General features: G+C 41.2%; 2 long non-coding RNA genes across 6 annotated transcripts; both read left to right on the forward strand.

Annotated features, from left to right (window-relative positions):
* Positions 1-381: 381 nt before the first annotated feature.
* LOC143433902 (uncharacterized) lies at positions 382-6,180 on the forward strand. 5 transcript variants are annotated; one of them, XR_013070156.1, is made up of 5 exons: positions 382-563; positions 1,718-1,919; positions 5,403-5,496; positions 5,746-5,876; positions 6,041-6,180. It is a non-coding gene; the product is annotated as an uncharacterized LOC143433902 (long non-coding RNA). The 5 variants fall into 5 exon arrangements; XR_013070160.1 differs by having other exon boundaries at positions 1,841-1,919; XR_013070159.1 differs by lacking the exon at positions 1,718-1,919 and adding an exon at positions 4,619-4,659.
* Positions 6,181-8,801: 2,621 nt separating this feature from the next.
* On the forward strand, positions 8,802-11,208 carry LOC143433914 (uncharacterized). Its single transcript, XR_013070155.1, has 3 exons — positions 8,802-8,914; positions 9,396-9,600; positions 10,978-11,208. It is a non-coding gene; the product is annotated as an uncharacterized LOC143433914 (long non-coding RNA).
* The last annotated feature ends 12,573 nt before the right edge of the window (positions 11,209-23,781 follow it).

Here is a 23,781-nt window from a genome sequence, read left to right on the forward strand (position 1 = left end):
AAGCACGCCTCAGAGTTGCCAGAACACATGGGTATTCTGGACTGTGAGGACATTTGCACTTGATAAGGTATTTTCTGCACCTTCTTTCAATTCCCATGGTAACCTATTGCCTGAGTGATTATGTGACCTTCTGCTCTTCCCTATCCTCCCAACATATTTTCTATCTCAAAGTGAGACCCATGACCTTTTCACAAAAGATCAATGTACTTTTTATAACTAACTGATCAGGCATAGTTCCAAAGGTGACTATTTCTGTAAACAAGGGACCCTAGTCCACTCTGATTTGAGGTCCAATAGTTCAAGTTTAGAATCAGAGCTAGAACCTGTGCCATCTGACACAAGGCAAGTCCACAGAAAACGTAATAAACTTCCAACATTTTCTGCCTAGATCTGGACAGCTGAACAAACTAGATGTAACCTAGCCAGCAACAGTCATCCAAACCCTTGGGAAAAAGAAATGAGTTTCTGCCTGCTCTCTCCCGGAATGAACACAAGCGATACAGATACAAAACTCTGAATTGGAAACGTATAATTGCTGCCAGAAAATTTCTCCACTGTATAAGGTACTGTATAATGGCCTTTACAATTGACAGAAGTGTATATGGCACCTTCACTCTGCCTGAAGAAGATTCTGTTCTCCTTTTTCAACAGGGCCTCAGGGTTAATGTTAACTTACTCCTTCTCACTACAGCGAACAAAATGGCAGAACTCTCCTAGGACTAACATTGCCCTAGACCCCATTTGCCAAATGGGCCCTTAAAACACCTATTATGCCTTACGTGTTCCTTACAAATTCCTATTCCTATAAAGTTGCTTTGAGTCTTTTCTCCTTAAAGGGCTGTCAGATCAAGGGAGCTTTATACCACTCATTCTACATAAAAGAGCATCTAACATTCCCTGTCTGTCTTCCCAGTAGGATTTTGGGCCTATTGTTGACCTCCACCTGCCAAATAGATTTTAGACCTTCAATTTCTGCAAAGGGGGCCCTGGGAAATCAAAATCTATTCAAAAGGGCTCTCAAAACTAGCCCCTGTGTAAAAAGGCTGTTTCAAACCTTCATCCTCTACACCAGGGGACTTCATGTCCACCTGTGCAACTAAAGAACCACCAGACCTTCTCTTCAACCCATGCCTCACAAACACCCCATTAATGAAGTTTTCTTTAAAGCTAACCGCTCTGTCCAAGACATCTTTACAACACATTTGCAAACAATGGTACCTCACATTTCTCTGCTTTTAGATCATAGGATAGAAGATATAAAGATGAAATCGGCTTTCATACCTTGTGCCTCAAAATTGGGCATCAAAAATGCAGAACTGACCTTAATAGTCGCTGTAGGAAGCTGCTGTTAGCTGCGCAGTTGCTAGGCAGATAGGCGTGCCTTAGCCACTGCCAATCCCGAGGCATATTGGGTGGTGAACGAACAGCCAATCAAAAAGTGAATACGTCACTCTAGACTGCACTTAAGCGGGGGACCCGTTTCCTCAGCGCTCTCTCTGACTCTGGCCACTCTCTCTCTCTGACTCTGACTCACTCTCTCTCGCTCTCTGACTCTGGGAGCTCTCTCTCTCTCTCTCTCTCTCTCTCTCTCTCTCTCTCTCCCTTCCTTCCTTCCGCGTCTCTCCACGTTTCTCCACGTGGGTGATAAAGATTAAAAGCCTCGTTTACAGTAACTACCTGTTCTCTGCGTCTCGTGATTTCTCCGCGGACGCAAAAGCTCCAGGGGGGCACGTTAGATCTGGTGCCGAAAATCCCGGGATAAGTTTCCAGGCGCGAGAATCCAAGCGCGCGCAGATTCTCCACGCGAGCGAAACCCACGCGCGGTTTTCCCCGGCGGCAGATCCCTACGCATTAGCCGAAGGAACCCTGAGCTTCGAGAATGGTTAACAAACTGTGGATGTCGGGGTCACCTCCGGAAGGTATGCTTGGGATAGAAACCCTCGTCGCGGGTGGATATTCTCCCATTGCCACCTCAATAGCTAGCTTCTTGTTTGCGTTGCTTTCAGCTATTAGGGCAAGTCAAAAGGTTTCACGAGAGGTCCGTTCCAAGCTATCAGAACCAGAGTGTGTTAGTTTAAGCCGGCGGCGGCATCGCGCACAGGCGCGACATGTAGCTGCTTCTCGTGGGAAGGGAAGCCTGAAAAATTGTCTGGGCGCATTTTGCAGCCCGGGAGAGGGTCTTTTTTGTGTTTCTTTCACAGGCGAAAACAATCTAATTCGGCCTGTGGCACAAGGCAGTGCGGGCGCGTTCGCGATGGCGGACCGTGGCCTGGAGCCGCTGGCCCCCCGTGGTGCAGACGCAGCTGCAGAAGCGGGAATCTTCGGAAGACCACAAAGAAGGAAGCTGGATTAGATCTCGGCTGACCCTCCTGCCATTGTGGCTGAGTATATCGATGTGGGATTTAATAAATCTTAAATTATTCCAGAGGTTTTTAGTTCAAATTTAAGGTTTTAAATAAAAGCAAAATCTCTCAGTTCAGAACTGCGCCTAAACTGGCAGGCAGGCAGGCAGAGAGAGGTTAAGTGCATTTACATTTGAATTAAGACCTGCAGGCTGCGACCAGAAGAAGCAGTTTTCGTTCTGAGTCTAAAGACCAGATCCTAACAAGATAACCTATATTCAAAGCTGTTAAAAATAAGATGCCTTAGATTCCTTTAAAATGTGTAACAATTATTAGAGAATAAAATTGGCTTTTATCCGAAATTCTCATGAGACAAAAAAGATTGGTTATTAAATTAATCCAAAATAAAGTTCAAATTTAAGTTTTATACAACCTAACTTGTCTTATCCAGCTACCATTTCAATAAATGTTTACATAAAAAATATTTTTATACCATTCCTTTACATTTTTTGGTAAAGGTAAAAGGTTTATAGGTAATAAATTTACTCATAATGTTTAAGAGCCCATGAAACAATTATTTGTTAAAAAATAATTGCTTCAGAATATGGGTAATGTTTTATATTTTTACATATATATACAAATTTTGTTGCCTTAATACAAAAAAGGGTAAGAGGTTAAATCTTTTGGTGTGTATTATATTTGATTAGTGGATTTTTCTAAAGAAAATTTTTTCTACAAGCTATTGCCTCAATATAGCGAGCTTTTAAAATTTTAAAATACTTGATTACTTCAAAAAAATATTCAAAGACAGTGTCTTTCAACGTTTGAGTCAATTTGACTTAGAAATAACTCAGCCATTAAGGCTGGACTTAATTAAAAATATAAAGGCTAAACTCCCAGCGGCCACGTGGTGTCTCACAACCATTTGTGGTGAGGATCTAACGCCATCTTCTGGCCTATGAGTGTACATACAAAGAAAAATAGTTTACTTTAATCTTGAATGACTCTTAATAATTTTAAAGGTTGTTAAGAGATATTATTTGACTAAAACCTCATTTTAAGCTTACATAAGAGGATTTAAAACCTCTGTTTAATGTTTTCAAAGGGATACAAGTCCAAAATTAAATCATATATATATTTTCTTGAGTTTATCTTGCTTCAACACAATTTATGTGTTGTAGTCACTGTTTTAAATGTTAAAGGGGTATATCTACCTTTGTCTTGTTGAATATGCTTCATAAGGTGCAGTATGTTTCGGCTACAAGATTTAATATCTCTAGCCATTTAAATAACATTAAATTTAATAAGGTGTCTAAAAATACATCTGCACAACCGGTGTTGGTGTGTGTAGACCCTTCATTTTTCTTTATGTTATCCAACCTTCAGAATAATTCTGATATCTTGGATTATAAGAATGTTACATGCTTTTTAGCACAAGGCTAGAATGGATCACTAGATCTAGCCTTGGTTGTGCATGTGCCTACCTTTGTGCCCATCTCAGTACATCGTTATAGAGACTTAAAATAGACTTTGGTCAATCAGAGAGTTGATTGGCTCTAGCCCATGTGAAGGGGCTCACAGATGTGGCTCAAATAAGCTGTGTCAACAGCCCCACATCCAGGTGTTACACCTCTAAGATTTGTGAATGATGCATTTACTTAAAGCCCTGATCTTTCTGCTTATTTAAAAGGAAAGTGAAATGGGAAATTGGACCAGATACAGCAGTGATTGCAAATCTGGATTTCCAGCCTTGATGGAGTGTGGATGGAGCCTGTTTCCTGTGGAGATTTTACTTCTTAAAAATAAATTTCTTCTGCCTTTCTTTCTTTCTTTCTTTCTTTCTTTCTTTCTTCCTTTCTTTCTTTCTTTCTTTATTTTCTTCTTTCTTTCTAAAGAGCGGGAATAGGCCTGCTTGATATACAGCTCTATGATGTAAATTAGTATTCATAAATGGGTTGGTTTGTAAGCTCAGAGCCCAGCAATATAAGTGACAAGGTAGCTTATAGCCTAAGCACTCGCAAACCTTGGAGCAAGCATCCCTCCCTCAAATTTGACGATCTAGGCTAAAAAATAGCCTATGACAGAGACACTCTCAGTCTATGCACCCCAAGAGCTCAGCTCATTTGCACTGGGTAGATGAGAGGTCTTGTCCAGTCAGCTCTTGCCTAAATAATTGTGATACCTAATAATAGGTTCACAGCCCTCGCACCCCTGGGAGCTATATATATGCTCCATTGCACAGGGATGGGTGTCAATGCCTCTTTATATTTCCTTAGCCCATGCACCCAGAGGACTGGTTTCCATGGCACCTGGAAGGGTAAGGAAAAATCTTCGGGCTATAAGCTCTTGATCGCTTACTCCCCCCCAAGATGGAGTTTGCTTGATCGGGTGTTGAGTTCGAATCTTATTTGGTACTACATTTAATAGGCAAAAAAGGCTGTTTCATATTAATAATTTAAACAGGGGGAGATGTAGGAAGCTGCTGTTAGCTGCGCAGTTGCTAGGCAGATAGGCGTGCCTTAGCCACTGCCAATCCCGAGGCATATTGGGTGGTGAACGAACAGCCAATCAAAAGTGAATACGTCACTCTAGACTGCACTTAAGCGGGGGACCCGTTCCTCAGCTCTCTCTCTCTCTCTGACTCTGACTCACTCTCTCTCGTCTCTCTGACTCTGACTCACTCTCCTCTCTCGCTCTCTGACTCTGGCGCTCTCTCTCCTCTCTCTCTCTCTCTCTCTCTCTTCTCTCTCTCCCTCCCCCCTCCTTCCGCGTCTCTCCACGTTTTCTCCACGTGGGTGATAAAGATTAAAAGCCTCGTTTACACTAACTACCTGTTCTCTGCGTCTCGTGATTTCTCCACGGACGCAAAAGCGCCAGGGGGGAGTGTTAGAAGTCGCATGTAATTAAAATGTTATAAAAGCAAAACAGGGGAGGGGGAATGGGATAGGGGTTTTTAGGGAGGGGAATGGGGGAGAGGGCATGACATCTGTTTTGTAAGTAAAATATCCAACAAAATATTCTAAATTAAAAAAATTCATGATGCCTATCAATTATTTGCAGATGTGTGCAGTTTGAACACAGATTTGGGGAAACATCAATGCTTGTTGGAAGATTGAGGTGATCATTGCCTGGACTCTCACAGATTTCACATAGGGTATGCATCTGGGGTGAGGCAATCAGAACATTCCTCCAGTGCACAATGTAGTCTAGAACCTTCCCCTGCTGACCATGGGTGAACTGGATATTTCTGTTCTACAAAATAGGACTGGGGACCTCTAGCTTATGAACCAAGACATTCAGGATTTCTCCTTTGCTGAAGGTTGTCTTAGAACTTCTCATTCTGGGAAGAGGTTCCCAGACTCCTCTGTTGCCCAGTTACTTTCACACTCCTTGTTTTTTGAAGTTCCTGAGAGAACTCGGCCTCTGCCCTTCCCTTCACCAACATGTGGCCTTGGATCTTGTCCACTTCTGCAAGGGAGGATGTGAGCCACTGTCTTTGACCAAAGGAAGCTCCCACGTTCCTTTTTTCCAAAGGTGACATTAGATATGCTCTTTTGAATAATTGTGTATCGTGCCTTGTATCTTCAAGAATTCTCTTATGTCTTTGAACTACCTCCAATGTATACACTATAATAAGAGAGATCCAAGCCTTTCACCTTTCACCATGGTGGCTAAGGAAATATATTGTTTCACTCTAGTTTGAGGTCCCAGGACCTATGTGGAGAATTATTGGCTGGATCCTATGTTATGCTCCATAGCCTAATCACATTGCTGTTGCCCATACATGGACATGTTAAGACAAACTGAAGGAGGCAACCCAGCCAGGGACAGGCATCCAGGGTGTTTGAAAAAGGATTGTCTTGTTGCCTGAACTCCCCCAGACCAAACACAAGTTGTGGAACCTCTACCAACTAAAGAAGAGTTAGAAGCTGAAGAGCAGTGCTGGGACCTTCCTTTACCTGAATAAGGTAACAGGGTCATTCATGTCTATCAGGATGCTGCATGGTACTTACCCCTCTCCTAGGGCTTTCTAACCCATCCATACCTTTGCACAACCAGGTCTCAAAGTTTTCTCTTTCTCATAAAGGCCCGAGCACTTTCTTTCTTCCCAAGTTACCTCAGTTTTTTTACTTTACTGAAGAGAATGTCAGACCTCCCTCCTACAACTAAACCTACTGCAGACCTTCCCCATTTGTCCAAGGTGGACTAAAGTACTCATTTAGAGGAAACACCCTCAAACTTTCTGTTTCTTTGAAAGCAGGCCTAAGTCATTTGTCTTCTGGCTAAAGAGGCCCCAGGTAGAGTAAGGCTTATGCCATCCCTTCTGTAGAAACCAGAATCAAATCTACTCACATGCAGTCCAGTGTAGTGTAAAAGGAGGCTATGATTTCCTCCTTCAACAACAAGGACTATAGACATCCAGTTCCTGGACAAGGGTGTATTTCTCATGAAACAATGATGACAGAGACCACAGGTTTGTCTCCTATGGCCAAGTGGGTCTCATTCATTCCATCTGTAGTCACAGGAAATTCAGATGTAGCCTCTAGCTATGTGACACCCTAGTTCATAGCTTCATTCCAAGGGCACCTTACACTTGACTTTAAGCTCGTCTTACGTTAGTGCCATTCTCTCTGACCAAATTGCCAGGCAAACACAATTGCAACCTCAGAGTGGGACCCCACAAGTTTCTGGGTGTATGACAGAGGGTAGAAAATGGAAAGTGAAAACTAACAGATGTGCGATCTATAGGTGGTTGTCAGAAATGCAATGTTCCTGTCTCTCATTTAAGGATATGCACAGACCAATACCACTTTGAGGGAGCATCAGATTTCAGACCACTTCTCATCCTGAAGAAAGAGCTTGCTGATTGTTTCTTGTACTCTTCCCAACAGGATGTACAATATATGGATAATGAAAGCTGGGAAGACTCTTTGGACGCAAAGATGCAGTACCATACTGTTCTCACCACTACCCAAGGTAAGCTAAATTTCTCCCTTCTGCACAGTAAGAGGATTAGAGCTTGCTATTTGTTTAAACATGGCCAGGCACTTTCTTTCTAAGCAAAGCAGTTCTGGATGACTCCAGATGTTCCATTTATGAATACAGACTACTCAAATTGCATCTATTTTCCAGGCATCACATACCATCTCCTTTGGATGAAGGGTCATCAGCACTTGACTTGGAATGGGTGGCCTTCAGGCCTTTCTGCTCTTACAAATACTACCCTAAGCCTTCCCCTTCTGTCCAAGGTCAGTAATAAAAATGACTGGAGTTCACTACTGGGATCTCAGGATTTTCATTGTGCCTAAGGGGACCAAGATCAAAGGGTCCTCAAAGCATCCCCCACCTATATATGGGCCTCAAACATAACCCTCTGATGATGAACTTTAGATCATTTCCCTCTAACCATGGCCACTAAGAAAATACCTGTGTGACCACAGGGGCATCATTTAATTCTGCCCTGTGTTAACAGAGCCTGACACTTCAGTCTTCTGTTTTTCATACCATCCTTCATGCACCTTACCCATGTAGCTGATGACAAACTTCAGGAGGACTTAGAGACTGACCAATCATGACTGATGAATAATTCTTAGATTGCTGCCTACCACAGTGTAACTGAGGATGCAAATCTTCTAAACTGTGAAGCAGTCCTACCATCCCCTGCTCAAGGTAGGCTAGGACATTTTTTCATCCTTAAAAGGTTTGGGACCTTTAAGCAGACTCTAAGATGTGCTTTAATCTTTCTACTTCTGAACATCATTGCTTTAGACAATCAAATTTCTGTCCATTATATATCAAATGCACCTCTGCATATAAGAGGGTCCAATATCTATCTTACAAGATGAACAGGGCATGAGATAATCTCTCCCTGCCCAAGGTCTCAAAGTCAACTTTGAGTCAAAAAGGTCCACATAATTAGAAGGATTTCAACTTCATTTCTGATGAAGGAGGGCACAAAAATTCCACTTAACTGTATCTCACATCCAACACCTCTCATCTGAAAGGACATCAGAATAACTACTTTTGTTACAGTAGTCCGCAATGCACACTCTCTGTCCAAGTGGTCTGTAAATGTCATCCTTTCATAGTGAATCTTTGGTGCCTTTCTCTCTGCCTATAATGAGGAGCCTCAGACACTCCATGCCTGCTCATAAATATTTACTCTTACCCTTCTGTCTAGGGGGCAACAAACATTTTCTCCTAATGCCCACAGTTCTTGAAATCGTTTAGCCCAAGGTGGACTCATGCCCACCCTCATTTTGAAAGGTGTCAATTGATCTTGTTTTACTGACTTTGTGTGCTGGCTATATCCCAACTGTCTAGGATATCTTCCAAGCTTATTCCTACTACATATATTCTGAGACATTCCTCCACTGAATAAAGAGGCCTTGGACTTATTTCCTCTGACCAAAAGTTTCATAGCCTAAAGATAACCATTCAAACCTGTTGGAATATTGAAAACAACTGCAGCCTGGACTTTCCCACAGCACACAAAATATATGGACACTCTAAATACTGAAAAATAATTGGAAAGTAATCGAGCAATACTGAAATTTCCTGTGGTCCACAAGGTATTTACATTTTCTCCAATGAGAAATGGTCTTTATTATTTTATTGAAAATAGAAAGAGATTTTACCTCTGTGACAAAATAGGTATAGAAATTTCACTTTTCACAGAGTTTCTCAGAAATCCCACTTATGACTAGGGTGCTGTGACACTCTTATTCCCATGAAATCTGGCACATTACCTCGTAGAGGAAGGGCACAACAGTGCTACTTCCAAGCAAAGCTGACCAAGCTCCTCCCCCATTCTACACAGGAAGATTTAGACATTCATAAGAGGCAGTGCTCCAGACCTGGCCTGTGTGATCGAGGAAACACCACAGAGTCACCATCTTCCCAGTGCATCTCTTACACACAACTTCTAATTTCAGAGGTCTGGGAAGCACTGTTCTGACCTAAGAGATCTAAGAGCACTGTGGAGTGAGGTCCCCCTGAAAAGAATATCAAGGCAAGGGTAAAATGAGACTACTTTCTTGTTTGGTCCCACAGACCCAGACAGTCTGTCCTCCATGCAGAGAAATGCGTGGATGGACATATATTTGAGGAAGACACTGAATATGAGGCTACTGCATTCCAGGTTCTTAGAAGACTTCTAAGACATCTGTCATGCCTAGCACCAACTATCGGATGGTATGAATTCGAGATTGTGATTTCAAGTTTGGAGCTAATAAAGGAACATTCTTTAATTCTCAAGGTATCAATCAAACCTTCAACTTCTGCTCAATAGTGCTCCAGACGTAAAGAGTAAGAAGGCTGAGCCTCTTCCATACAAATCCTGGGGACCTCCAATCTCATCTTTCTACTTAAGAGCATCTTGGATCTATCACATGTCCCCAGAGGGGCAGAAAAAACAATTCCTCCTCTGCACACAGGGAGATTAGATATATCTCCCCTTACCCAAAGTTCTCTTAGTACCCTCTATTACTGAATTGGCTTCTAGACTATTTCCTCTCCCTAATTATACCTGAAATATTCCTCTTCTCACCAAAGGATTCCATGCTGCCTGTTCTAATAGAGAACTACACTCCACCAGTATCCAAAGGGTTCTCAGAACTTCAAACTGTTTTCCTGTGGGAGTGTACTCACTAAGTCCTTCATTGGGTCTCAGATCTTTCCAAACGCCTGCCTCTGATTTTCCAGTGGGTCTCAGATTTCATTTTCCCCAGGCCATCTTCAAATATGCCTTTCTAACCAAGGAGGACATCACATTGTCCTCCTCTGGTGCAGGGTCCTCAGACATTCCCCACCCTATCTTTAGGACCTATATTATTTCCATCCACCCAAGGGACCTCCAGACCTCCCAGGCTGTAAGTTCCAGGAGCCCAAGCTTAGCAAAGTGCAGCCCAGAACAGAGCTCACTGCCTCAAGGCAGAAACCAAAATGATGTGTTCCCCACATTTCATACCTAGACCTAGCAGCTGAACATATGCTTAAGAAGGAGAAACCAGTGTGGGACTGTCAGCCAGGTTTTCTGATGCATGCTCAGACTGCTGCCTGACCTAGCACCACATTCTCTACAAGGAACCCATGTCTCTGAGGAGGAGTATGCAAATTTCAAAATCTACCCAACCAAAACATGCTAGTTTACCTCTATAAAATGGTCACAGATTTCCACTCTCTTCCCAAGAAACCCTCAAAATATTTCAGCTCTGATCCTAGGAATCATGTATTTTCTCCATGGTTTTGGGTTTCACTTCTTTCCCATACCCCTCAACAAGATTCAGACTTCTCACCTCTGACCCACTCATCCCTGGTCATAACATCTCTGACTAGTCTTGAGGGCATTCAGGGTCTGCATATGAGGCCTTCAATAATGCCCACATTGTCTCACACATACTCTTTCTGACTAATGGGATCTTCAAACTCCACCTCTGGCCAAGGAAACTTCACACAATCCTTTCTCATTAGCTGGGGTCTCTGTAGTGATATCTTTATCCTCCATGCAAACTCTGGTTTTACCTTCTGACCATGCAGCTTTCCCACTTTGCTCAAAATATGTAACACTTACACAATGTGGACAAAGAGGCCTTGATCATTCTCCTACTTATCGATATAGCATTCCTTCCCTCAGGTATGAGATCTCCAGAGGAGCAGAAAGAGGCTGAAATACCATTCATCATCTTCAGAGCTTTCAGCATCAGTGGAGTGGTTCCAACCTTACTGCCCAGACATGGATGGTTGAACTCAAACCTGCTGCTGCATGCAACCTTACTGCAATCACTACATCATCCCTTTGGCAATTTCTGTCACATTATATTGTGATTACACTTTTTCTATAGAAATTAAATCATTTTAAAACACATATCTGAAATGTTTACTGATTTCAACCTGCTTTATGTCTGGTTTTGTTATTTGATGTGCTAATTTGTGGACTTAATGCAAGTGGTCTGTATAGATAACTAAAGCCCAGTAAATTACTCTTCAATCTCAGGCTACTATTCCATGCTTGGAATGTTTGAAAGAAAAAAATACATGTAACATGTTTCACACTTCTGCACCTTCTTCTAAGTATATCTGTGGATGATTGAATGAGGAGTGAATGAACATGTTTCTTTTACTGGCATACCAAGAACATACTTGTGGTTAAGGTAAGTTGACAATGTGATGCAAAGAATAGTTGTCACCAACTCATTTCTTTATGATGTATAATGGAAAATACATTTTGTATACACATTTAATTCTGTAAATGGTTGCATGATCAAAACATCTATGATGGTCTTGTGATCTTAACCTAATATACTTTAGATATTTTAATTTTCCCTCTCAAGGAATACATTTAGTACGTGTAGAAAGATACTTCATGATATTTTCATATAAGATTATATAACTTTTCATACATAAATATGAAGTTCGTTGTAGAAAGTTCTTTAAACCAAGCATTTACTCCACTATTTCAATTTAATCTGTTCCTTGAGTCTATTAATATGTGGCCCTTGGGAATATATCTCCCAAAACTCCATTGCTAATACAGCCATAAAAATACTTTGGATACTGACAGAATCCTTGGAGTGTGTACATATGAAATCACAAAATTTTGTTTATATTCTTTCTGGAATATGTTGTTCTACAATCCAGAATGTCTTTTGCATCATTTTTTAAATCAGTGTTTCCGTCGCTTTGCTGTACTTACAAGAGTTGCTAGAAATGACTGCTGCTTTAGGGGTTAAGTATTTTGTTAGTGGAGATATAACCAGAACTCTAAATAAAACTTTCTGACTGAGTGATAGGTAAATTTAGTTGCGCTATATTCAAAGTTAATTTATCATTGAACCATACCCTTTGTTTTACTGGAAAAGAAAAAGTGGTTTGCTTTTTATGGCTGGGTCACAGTTTGTATAGTAAAGAAATGTTGTAACCTTTATATCTCAATTTTAAGGTTTCCTTATTTGTATTATAGGAAATTGATGATTTTGGAAAAAACACACGTATCTTGGAGCAGAGGTTGTACGACAAAATATGTTCAGCAGCACAAATACCTTCTGTAGAAGAAGTGTGTGTGGGAACAGGGACTCCAGTAAAAAAAGCTGGGTCTGCAGAAAGTGATTGACTGACTGGAAATTTAGTGCTTTGGAGACAAGGGACATTTTTTCTCTGTGTAGGTCATTAAGGGTTAAATTATGACCTCATGACATTCACAGTCAGATGCCAGCATATGTTAGAAGGACATGTGGTATACAACTTTCTACCCCTGCATTGCTTGCCTATTGTCATAATGTTGAGGCCTAAATGACTCCTGTGGGATCTGGAAGGGACTAATAAGTTAGTTAAATCACTTATAGCTGTGATGATATCTTTTCAGTGTTAAAATTCTATTGCTACTTCTTCAAAGGTGATCTGGTGTTTAGTACATTGCTTCTTTATTCTCCATATTGATTTATATCCCTATGGCTCAGAATACCCATGTTTTCTCACACTGTTACCCATTCATATTGCCATTCTATAGTTTGAAGCTCAGTTTGACCCAGTATTGGCCAGTGGAATTCATGGTGTCTTCATCTGATGCCTCTGGAGTATTTCCTGAGTCTGAACATTTCACTCTGTGTCTTTGTATAGTACATGGAAAGGTGGGGCACCTGGAAATGTAATGGTAAATGGACAAGCTCACACTTCCACTTTGTGTATATATTCCCTGGCATTGCTGGGTGTGTTCAGGGTTATCAACTAGGAAGAAGAAAGTGATCCTGTATTCCTTCTACTGAAGTAGTCTGGCCAGACAAGCCACCATCATTCCATCCTCTGGGATTTAGCTGCTTTCTCCTCCTGGTTTCCTCTACTCCATGTTTATTTCCTGTGTGTTACCTTCCAGTGTGACAGAGAAAGGTTTGATCTCTGTATCCCAGAAGCATGAGCTCATTGAGAAGATTGCAGTGTTCTGTGGAGATTCCCGGTCCGAATGTATGTATAGAATGTGTGTTTGCTCTGGGAAGGCTTTTTCTCTTCTACCATCCTATCCTAATTAACAGGTTATTCATATCCTGTTTCATGTTCATCAGCAGTCTTTTGAGGTTAAGTGTGATTCCATGTACAAAAACACTGTGCCAACTCAAAAAGAAGGAGGGACAAAGACTCTCTGGAGTAATTCTTTTACAGCAGGTGTCCATGAACTCAAGGGTAGTTGCTAAATTAGTGGTCCTCACATGTGGTGTGTGCTGCATGTCTAGCTCTTTCTGGTGTCATTCTTAATATTGTTCCTTCACAATCTTCCCGTGTAAAGTTGAGTTCTTAATACACCCCTTTATTCTCCACATGGGAAGTACTTCTAACTACTTGCCCAGGAAATCTTTGGGATCTTCATATTGAACACAAACACACACACACACACACACACACACACACACACACACACACACACACCAGTTAAATGGTAATTGCCTTGGCTACCTCAAAGGCAATTTCTAAATGCACTCATAAATCTACCCTTGCTACTCCATGTCCAATCAAGGAAGTGGCCAGTGGCCACTTACCAGAAATTTCATATGGCTCTTTGGCCTTATCTACTGAACCTCCTATGTCCATCCATCATTCTCCCCCATGTCCTTGTGATTCCTTTCTCCTCCCTCCTGATGCCTAGCATTTGCAACTCTGTGGTCCTGACCCATCTCTCTTTCACAGTTATTGAACCCTGGCATCTTTATTGATCAACCGAAACCCCATTGGGAACAAAGACCTTTAAATTTTGGACACACATTTCCAAGTTGAATTAAGCATTAGAACCAGTCTCCAACAACCCATGTAATAGTAAAGTCTCCAATTCATATAATCTGTATGTTTAGAGAACAATATCACATCATACCACACCACCACATATAATCACACCAGACCATAGCACATCACCACACACCATAGCGCACCAGAATGCACCACAACACACCAGAGCATATCACTGCAACACATTACAGCACACTGCATCACACTATAGCACACCCATGCACACCACACTACACCACACAGCACTACAGTATATACATTCTTGCTCCAAACAACACACAGATTGATATAAAGAGCAAATAAAATTTGTACATTGTTAATGCATTTTCTTCAGTCTTTATGTTATAGTGTCTTCCAATATTTCTCTTTTCCCTCTATAGACTTGTCTCTCTTTTAAGAACTTCCTTTTGTCCTGATGAAAACTATGTGTCATGTTAACAAACCAGTTTTTCTTTGTATTTTGTGTCTTAATTCCCTTAAAGTCCTAAAGAATAATTTATCTATACATAGAAATTCAAGGTGGACAGCTGGTTTATTTCAACATTTGCTGTGCCACATTCTCTGGACTATGTGACTTCTTGAAATAAAATGTGTGTGTGTGTGTGTGTGTGTGTGTGTGTGTGTGTGTGTATGTGTTTCTTCTACCTGAAACAGGGTAGAACTTTTAACTTTTCAATTTACTCCAAAATTTTCAGCATATCTGTTTTTCTATTGTGTGTCCTTTCACACCTAAATGTACCTTCTGCTTTAATGTCACATATTTTATTGTCCTCTCTCTTTCTATCCTCCTCAAATCTTGTCTACTTCTGTTAGTGGTCCACTTTCTTGATTCATGACCTGCAAAAACACACACAGACATACACACAGACATACACACACACTCGTCCATACACACACTGAAGCCACACTCACAATGCACATATAGTTCTTCATTCAATAAACGAGAAAAAACATGCAGCATTTCACTTTACTGCGTGTGTTTTATCAGTGAGCATTTTGAAAGTTTAAGCCCTGCACTACATTTTTTTCTGTATAAGATCATTATTCTTTAGATATTTTTCACTTTTTGTCTCATATGAAGTTAATGTTGCTGTGATAAAAACACAATGGCCAAAAGCAAGTTGGGAAGGAAAGGTTTGTTTGGCTTACACTTCCACATCACTGTTCATCATCAAAGGAAGTAAGGGCAGGTTATCAAACACAGCAGGAACCTGGAGCCAGGAGCTGATGCAGAAGCCATAGAGGGATGCAGCTTACTGACTTACTCACATGTTCAGCCTGCTTTTATATGGAACCCAGGACCACCTTCCATCAATCACTTACTAAGAAAATGCTCTACAGGCCTGCCTACATCATATTCTTATGGAGGCATATTCTCAGTTGTTTCTCTGTCCTCTCTGATGACCCTGCTTTGTGTAAAGATGACACAAAACCAACCATCATGCATGTGTGTGTGCTATTTCTTACTTTAGTGTGTATTCTTTTGTGGTTTGGTTTTCTTTTACATAGACTTCTAGCTGGCCTGGAATTCACTATGTAGTGCAGGATGACCTTGACCATCTTGTGATCTTCCAGTCTCTGCCTCCTGATTGTGGAAGTCATTATAGTCACACACCATGCAATTCTTCTTGGAGTTTGTTTTTCTAACACACTCACATTCAGTTTCACATTTAAATAGACACTTTTGTTACAGAGGGGACAATTTGGAGGTCTATTATTCTTAAGAATAAGCTATCATTTTGCAAAGAAGAGCTCAACAATTAGACAGACTGTAAGTTTTGGTAGCTTTCAGGAGAGAAGAGAGGGGTAGGAGAAATAGAGAAAGCCATCCCTTTGGAGTCAGGGTACAAGAGAGCAGGAAGTTTCATCAGTTGAGTCAGTAGTTTACTGTGCTGTAGGTAAATGATGGGCATGCCTAAGCCCTTCATATAAGAAAGAATTCCAGAGTGTCAGAACAGGCAGGCTCAGGATTCCCACTGGTGTCTCAAAAAAAAAAAGAAAAGGGAAGAAAAAACAGACACTTTTGACTTAGAATTTTAAAGAAGATTAAGTAGCAGAGAAGATGGCTTTTATAACTTGCAGATGACTCAACAAGTAAAAGTGCTTGTTTCAAAGGCATGCTTCATGATCTGAGTTCAGATCACACAAATCATGGAAAAAAGCCAGATGTGGCCTCACAATCTATAATCTCAGGATTCCAACAACAAGATGGGTGACAGAGGCATAAGAACTCACTAAAAGCTTTCTTGCCACAAAGCCTGGAGTATATGCTATGTGTAGTATACTACAGCAGCAGAAAAAGAGAAACCCTGACTCTAAAGAATGAGGATAAAACTAAATCTAAACCTAAATTGTTCTGTGATCTCCACACTTGTACCATGCCATTTGCATGCCTATACACACACACACACACACACACACACACACACACACACAGAGAGAGAGAGAGAGAGAGAGAGAGAGAGAGAGAGAGAGAGAGAGAGAGAGAGAGAGAGATCATTGAGTTTTAGAGACTATGGTTTGTGCTTCCCACAATTATAGTTAACTCTGTCATTCTGGATTTCTGATGGGGTTGAGAACATATAGCTATTGACCTTAAGAGAAAAGATTTGAGTGGATGGCTGTCAGCTGACATTCATCCTAAAGCCAGGTTCAGAACTAAATGTTCTAGTTAGAATAGATGACAGAGGAGCTGGTTAGTCAACAAAAGGATGGACTGGGTATTAGGACTATCCTGTACCTCACTGGTACAAATTGGCATAATTATGCTCTAATTGTATTTTGAGAGAAAAGTTTCATTTTAACAGGAAGAGTGATGTGTAGGAGGAGCTAGGGTAGGAGGAGTACAGAGAGGAAGAAAAGGAGTAAGAAGAGGAGAAGAAGAAGGAGAGAAGAAGCTAGGTGATGAAAGAGAAAAAGAGGGGGAAGACAGGGAGGCAGATATTCATGTATCTCCACCAGTCAAAGATAGTTGTTATATCTAGGTCGGTCAGTGGGTTACACCTCTGATTGAAAAATTCCACACTTATAAAGCCTATGATTAACAGTTTTTTTTTCAAAAAAGTATAAATGCAAAAAGGGAAAGGGGGCATGGCATATGGGTTTCCTAAGGGGGGTGGGGGTAATGGGGATAGGGGATGCCATCTGAAGTGTAAATAAAATATCTAATAAAAAAAATTTAAAAAAGATGTGATGTTGTGGTGTGATGTGATGTTGTTCTCTAAAGATACAGGTTATATGAATTGGAGATTTGGCTATTACATTGGTTGTTCGTGATTGGTTCTAATGCTTGATTCAACTAAAAAATGTGTGTCCAAAATTTAAAGGTCTTTGTTCCCAATGGAATTTTGATTGTTCAATAAAGATGCCAGGGGCCAATGACTGTGCAAAGAGAGATGGGTCAGGACCACACAGTTGCAAATGCTAGGAATCAGGAGGGAGGAGAAAGGAATCACCAGGACATGGGGGAGAAAGACAGATGGACATAGGATGTTCATTAGATAAGGCCAAAGAGCCATCTGAAATTTCTGGTAAGTGGCCACTGGCCACTTCCTTGATAGGACACGGGTTAGCAAGAGTAGATTTAGGAGTGCCTTTAGAATTTGCCTTAGAGGTAGCCAAGGAATTTATAGTTTAAAGGTGTGTGTGTGTGTGTGTGTGTGTGTGTGTGTGTGTGTGTTCCATATGAAGACCCAAAGATTTCCTGAGCCAGTGATTGGAAGTGCTTCCCATGTGGAAAACAAAGGGGTGTATTAGGAACTCAACAGTACATGGGAAGATTGTGACTGAACGATATTAAGAATGACACCAGAGAGAGCTGGATATGCAGCACACACCACATGGGAGGGCCACTAATCTAGTACCCACCCTTGAGTTCTTGAACACTTGCTGTAAAAGAATTACTCCAAAGAGCCTTTGTCCCTCCTTCTTTTTGAGTTGGCACACTGTTTTTGCACATGGAATCACAATTAACCTCAAAAGACTGCTGATGATCATGAGACAGGATATGGATAACCTGTTAAGTAGGTAAGGATGGTGGAAGAGAAAAAAAAAAACCTGCCCAGAGCAAACACACATTCTATACATCCATTCAGGTCAGGAATCTCCACAGCACACTGCATTCTTCACAATAAGCTCATACATCTGTGATACAGAGATTAAACCTTTCTCTGTCACACTGGAAGGTAAGACACAGGAAATAAACATGGAGTAGAGGAAACCAGGAGGAGAAAGCAGCTAAGTCCCAGAGGATCAAATGATGGTGGCTTGTCTGGCCAAACTTCTTCAGTAGAATGAATACACACACGATCACTTTTTTTTCCTAGTTGATAACCCTGAACACACCCAGCAATGCCAGGGAATATATACACAAAGTGGAAGCATGACCTTGTCCATTTACCATTACATTTCCAGGTGCCCCGCCTTTCCATGTACTATACAAAGGCACAGAGTGAAATGTTCAGACTCAGGAAATACTCCAGAGGCATCAGATAAACACAACAAATTCCAATGGCCAATACTGGGTCAAACTGAGCTTCAAAATGTAGAATGGCAATATGAGTGGGTAACAGTGTGAGAAAGATGGGTATTCTGAGCCATACTGATATATACTCAGTGAAAAAAAAATGTCCCTTGTCTCAAAAGCACTAAAGTTCCAGTCAGTCAATCACTCTCTGCAGACCCAGCTTTTTACTTGGAATCCCTGTTTCCACACACACTTCTACAGAAATTACTTGTGCTGCTGAATATATTTTGTCATACAACCTCTGCTCCAAGATACATGTGTTTTTTTCAAAATCATCAATTTCCTATAATACAAATAAGGAAACCTTAAAATTGAGATATAAAAATTACAACATTTATTTGCTAGACAAATTGTGACCCAGCAGTAAAAAGCAAACCTTTTTTTTTTCTTTTCCAGTAAAACAAATGGGACGGTTCAATGATAAATTAACTTGGAATATAGCCCAACTAAATTTACCTATCACTTAGTCAGAAAGTTCTCTTTTGAGTTCTGGTTGAGATTGCTTCAAAGAAAATGTGTATATCTTTGGTCTCCTAGGGCGAGAGGGTCCCAATATGGGTATCCAGGATCATATTGGAATGCTGGGTCTCACTCTTGATAGGAATGGTAAGGTACCAGGTTCTCTGGTTGACAAATGTCATGTCTGAAATTTCCGTGACAAACAAGGAATATAGTTGCACCGCCTTTTGGAACTGTTGTAGGGATGAATCACCATAACACATGAACCAAAGCTGTGGGCTCCTGTCTGGAACTAGTGGAATGTTTTTCTTCCTCTTGGACATTAGTAACATGTTATGAGCTCTCCTTAGTAGGAACAGGGTGACTGATATCCTGAGTTCCAGATGCCCCGCGTTTCCATGTACTATACAAAGGCACAGAGTGAAATGTTCAGACTCAGGAAATACTCCAGAGGCATCTGTAGTAATAGGAACTTCAGATGTAGCCTCTAGCTATGGGATACCCTAGTTCATAGCTTCATTCCAAGGGCACTTTACACTTGACTTTTAACTTGTCTTATGTTAGTGCCAATCTCTCTGACCAAATTGCCAGGCAAACACAATTGCAACCTCAGAGTGGGACCCCACAAGTTTCTGGGTGTAGGAAAGAGGGCAGGAAATGAAAAGCAAAAACTAACAAATATGCAGTCTATAGATAGTTGTCAGAAATGCAATCTTCCTGTCTCTCATTTAGGGATATACACAGACCAGTACCACTTCAAGTGAGCATCAGATTTCAGACCACTTCTCATCCTGAAGAAAGAGCTTGCTGATTGTTTCTTGTACTCTTCCCAACAGGATGTACAATATACAGATAATGAAAGCTTGGAAGACACTTTGGATGCAAATGATGCAGTACCATAATGTTCTCCCACTACCCAAGGTAAGCTAGATTTCTCCCTTCTGCACAGTGAGAGGATTAGAGCTTGCTATTTGGTTAAACATGGCCAGGCACTTTATTTCTAAGCAAAGCAATTCTGGATGACTCCAGATGTTCCAGTTATGAATACAGGCTACTGAAACTGCATCTATTTTCCTGGCATCTCATACCATCTCTTTTGGATGAAGGGTCATCAGCACTTAACTTGGAATAGGTGGCCTTCAGGCCTTTCTGCTCTTACAAATACTACCCTAAACCTTCCCCTTCTGTCCAAGGTCAATAATAAAAATGACTGGAGTAAACTACTGGGATCTCAGAATTTTCATTTTGCCCAAAGGGACCGAGATCAAAGGGTCCTCAAATTATGCCCCACCTATATATGGGCCTCAAACATAACCCACTGATGACGAACTTTAGATCATTTCCCTCTAACCATGGACTCTAAGAAAATACCTGTGTGACCACAGGGGCAACATTTAATTCTGCCCTGTGTTAACAGAGCCTGACACTGCAGTCTTCTGTTTTTCATACCATCCTTCATGCACTTACCCATGTAGCTGATGACAAATTTCAGGAGGTCTTAGAGACTAACAATCATGACTCATGAATAATGCTTAGATTGCTTCCTATCACTGTGTAACTGAGGATGCAAATCTAAACTGTGAAGCAGTGCTACTTCCCCTGCTCAAGGTAGGCTAGGACATTTTTTTTATCCTTAAAGAGCTTTGGGACTTTAAGCAGACTCTAAGTGTGCTTTAATCTTCTACTTCTGAACATCATTGATTTAGATAACCAACTTCTGTTCATTATAAATCAAATGCACCCTCTGTATATAAGAGGGTCCAATATCTATCTTACAAGATGGACAGGGCATGAGATAATCTCTCCCTGCACAAAGCCTCAAACTCCACTTCGAGGCAAAAAGGTCCTCAATAATTACACTCTGTGATCAAGAAGGATTTCAAATTCATTTCTGATGACAGAGGGCACACAAATTCCACTTAACTGTATCTCACATCTAACACCTCTCATCTGGAAGGGACATCAGAATAACTACTTTTGTCCCAGTAGTCCTCAAATGCATATACTCTGTCCAAGAGGTCTGTAAATGTCATCCTTTCATAGTGGGTCTTTGATGCCTTTATCTCTGCCTATAATGAGGAGCCTCAGACACTCCATGTCTACTCATAAAGATTTCCTCTTATCCTTCTGTCTAGGGGGCAACAACACTTTCTCCTAATGCCCACATTTCCGGAAATCCTTTATCCCAATGTGGACTCCTGCCGACCCTCTCTTGAAAGGTGTCAATTGATCTTGTTCTACTGACATGGTGTGCCTGCTATATCCCAACTGTCTAGGATATCTTCTGAACTTATTCCTACTACATATATTCTGAGACATTCCTCCACTGAAGAAAGAGGCCTTGGACTTATTTCCTCTGACCAAAAGATTCATAGCCTAAAGATAACCATTCATCCTGTTGGAATAATGAAACAACTGCAGCCTGGACTTTGATACAGCACAGAAAATATAGGGACACTCTAAATACTGAAAGATATTTGGAAAGTAATCTAGCAATCCTGAAATTTACTCTGCTCCACAAGGTACTTACATGTTCTCCAATGAGAAATGGCCATTATTATTTTATTGAAAATAGCCAGAGATTATACCCCTGTGACAAATGAGTATAGAATTTCACTTTTCACAGAGTTTCTCAGAAATCCCACTTATGACCAGGGTGCTGTGACACTCTTATTCCCATGAAGTCTGGCACATTACCTTGTAGAGGAAGGGCACAACAATGCTACTTCCATGCAAAGCTGCCCAAGCTCCTCCACCATTCTACACAGGAATATTTATACATTCATAAGAGGGAGTGCTCCAGACCTGGCCTGTGTGATTGAGGAAACCCACCAGAATCACCATCTTCCCAGTGCATCTTTTACAAACAACTTCTAATTTCAGTGGTCTGGAAAGCATTTTTCTGACCTAAGAGATCTCAGAGCACTGTGAACTGAGGTCCCAAAGAGAAGGGAATCAAGGCAAGGGAAAATCAGACTACTTTCTTTGTTTTGGTCTCACAGACACAGATAGTCTGTCCTCCATGCAGAGGAATGTATAGATGGACATATATTTGAGGAAGACACTGAACCTGATGCTACTGCATTGCAGCCTCTTAAAAGACTTCTAAGACATCTGTCATGCCTAGCAAGGACATTCACATGATATGTATTCTAGATTGTGATTTCAGGTTTGGAGCTAATAAAGGAGCGTTCTATAATTCTCAAGGTATCAATCAACCTTCAACTTCTGCTCAGTAGTACTCCAGACATAAAGAATAAGAGAGGCTGAGCCTCTTCCAAATAATCTTGGAGGGCTCCAATCTCATCTTTCTAATTTTGAGCATCTTGGATCTATCACATGTCCCCAGAGGGGCAGAAACAATTCCTCCTCTGTACACAGGAAGATTGGATATGTCTCCCATTACCCAAAGTACTCTGAGTGCCCTCTTTTACTGACTTGGCTTCTAGACGATTTCCATTCCCTAATTATACCTGAAATATTCCTCTTCTCACGAAAGCATCCCATGCTGCCTGTTCTAATAGAGAATTACAGTCCACCAGTACCCAAAGGATTCTCAGAACTTCAAAGTATTCTCCTGTAGGAGTGTACTCACTAAGTACTTAATTGGGCCTCAGATCCTTCCAAACTCCTGCCTCTGATTTTCCAGTGGGTCTCAGATATCATTTTTCCCAGGCCATCTTCAAATATGCCTTTCTAACCAAGGAGGACACCACATTGTCCTCCTCTGGTGCAGGGTCCTCAGACATTCCCCACCCTATCTTTAAGACCTATAGTATTTCCATCCACCCAAAGGGACCTCCAGACCTCCCAGACTGTAAGTTGCAGAGCCCAAGCTTAGCAAGTGCAGCCCAGAACAGAAGCTCACTGCCTCAAGGCAGAAACCAAAATGATGTGTTCCCCACATTTCATACCTAGACCTAGCAGCTGAACATATGCTTAAGAAGGAGAACCAGTGTGGGACTGTCACCCAGGTTTTTTGATAAATGCTCAGACTGCTGCATGACCTAGCACCACATTCACTATAATGAACAGATGTCTCTGAGGAAGAGTATTGGAATTTCAAACTCTACCCAACCAAACATGCTAGTTTACCTCTATAAAAAGATCATAGATTTCCAATCTCTTCCCAAGAATCCCTCAAGTATTTCACCTCTGATCCAAGGGATCTTGTATTTTCTCCATAGCTTTTGGGGTTTCATTTCTTTCCCATACCTCTGGACAACATTCAGACTACTCACCTCTGACCCACTGATCCCTGGTCATACATCCCTGGCTAGTCTTGAGGGCATTCAGTGTCTGTTTATGAGGCCATCAATAATGCCCAGATTGTCTCACACGTACCCTTTCTGACTAATGGAATCTTCAAACTCCACCTCTGGCCAAGGAAACTTCACACAATCCTTTCTCATTAGCTGGGTTCTCTGGATTGACATCTTTATCCTCTGTGCAAACTCTGGTTTTACCTTCTGACCTAGTAGCTTTCCCACTTTGCTCAAAATATGTAACACTTACACAATGTGGACAAAGAGGCCTTGATCATTCTCCTACTTATCAATATAACATTCCTTCCCTCAGGTATGAGATCTCCAGAGATGCAGAAAAGGGCTGAAATACCAGTCATCATCTTCAGAGCTTTCATCATCAGTGGAGTGGTCCCAACCTTACTGCTCAGACATAGAT

The sequence above is a fragment of the Arvicanthis niloticus genome (genome assembly GCF_011762505.2).
Source record: "Arvicanthis niloticus isolate mArvNil1 chromosome Y unlocalized genomic scaffold, mArvNil1.pat.X SUPER_Y_unloc_7, whole genome shotgun sequence".
Classification (NCBI taxonomy): Eukaryota; Metazoa; Chordata; class Mammalia; order Rodentia; family Muridae; genus Arvicanthis; species Arvicanthis niloticus.